We start from the raw sequence: 821 nt of genomic DNA, 5'->3' as shown, positions 1-821 counted from the left end.
GAATTCGCAAACCACGGTGAGGAAGTATTTGTTACCCCGTGTTGGGGTCCTAGCCTTTGATTTTGGGAATCTCTTGGTCCAACTGGGTCATTGGCCATCGTGACAAGGGTACTTGCTGGTTCAACTTGCGGTAGTCGATAGTGGGTCGCCATTTGCCGTTGGGTTTCATGACTGGCCATATCGGAGCAGAGTATGTGCTGTTACAGGGCCGGATGACCCCCTTTTCCAGCATGGAGTCAACAATTTCTTGCACTGGCTCATATGATGCTATTGGAATCTTGTACTGTCGCACAAATGTGGGTGGTGCATTTGGGCTTGTCGGAATGCGCACACTGTGGATGTTGGTCAGTCCACAGTCCAGGGAGTCCTTTGCGAAGGAGTCCTTGTACTTGTACAGAACCTCTTTGAGTCCTTGGCGGTCTGCTTCCTTGTGGAGGGCATCCGCCTCACTCAGGATCTGTTGGATTTGTGCGGCGAACCCGGTGTAGGGTTCCTCCATGGTTAAGTCATTTGAGGGGCTCTGGGCCGTGATGGTCACCTGTGCAGGTGATTCTGTTGCGAGCTGTGTTGAGACAGCGTAGACTGCAAGGTGAGTGTCGTCTGTGATTTCTGATCGGCAGATGCTTTCTCTGGACACTGGCAGAATAGAAGTGATGGCAATGGTTCCATTGGGTCTTGTGAACGTTACTGTGTCATCATATTCATCTGACAGTAGTTGGACTGGTATGTGGCCTATGACCGGTACTGTTAGTTCAAAGTCATGGAACGTCTGGTTTATGAGCCATCCCAGGTGACTGGCTTTGGGAATGTTGATATCTTTG

The sequence above is a fragment of the Sinocyclocheilus grahami genome, unplaced genomic scaffold (assembly GCF_001515645.1).
Source record: "Sinocyclocheilus grahami isolate Dianchi unplaced genomic scaffold, SAMN03320097.WGS_v1.1 scaffold1749.1, whole genome shotgun sequence".
Classification (NCBI taxonomy): domain Eukaryota; kingdom Metazoa; phylum Chordata; class Actinopteri; order Cypriniformes; family Cyprinidae; genus Sinocyclocheilus; species Sinocyclocheilus grahami.
Note: the sequence above shows the minus strand (reverse complement) of the source record.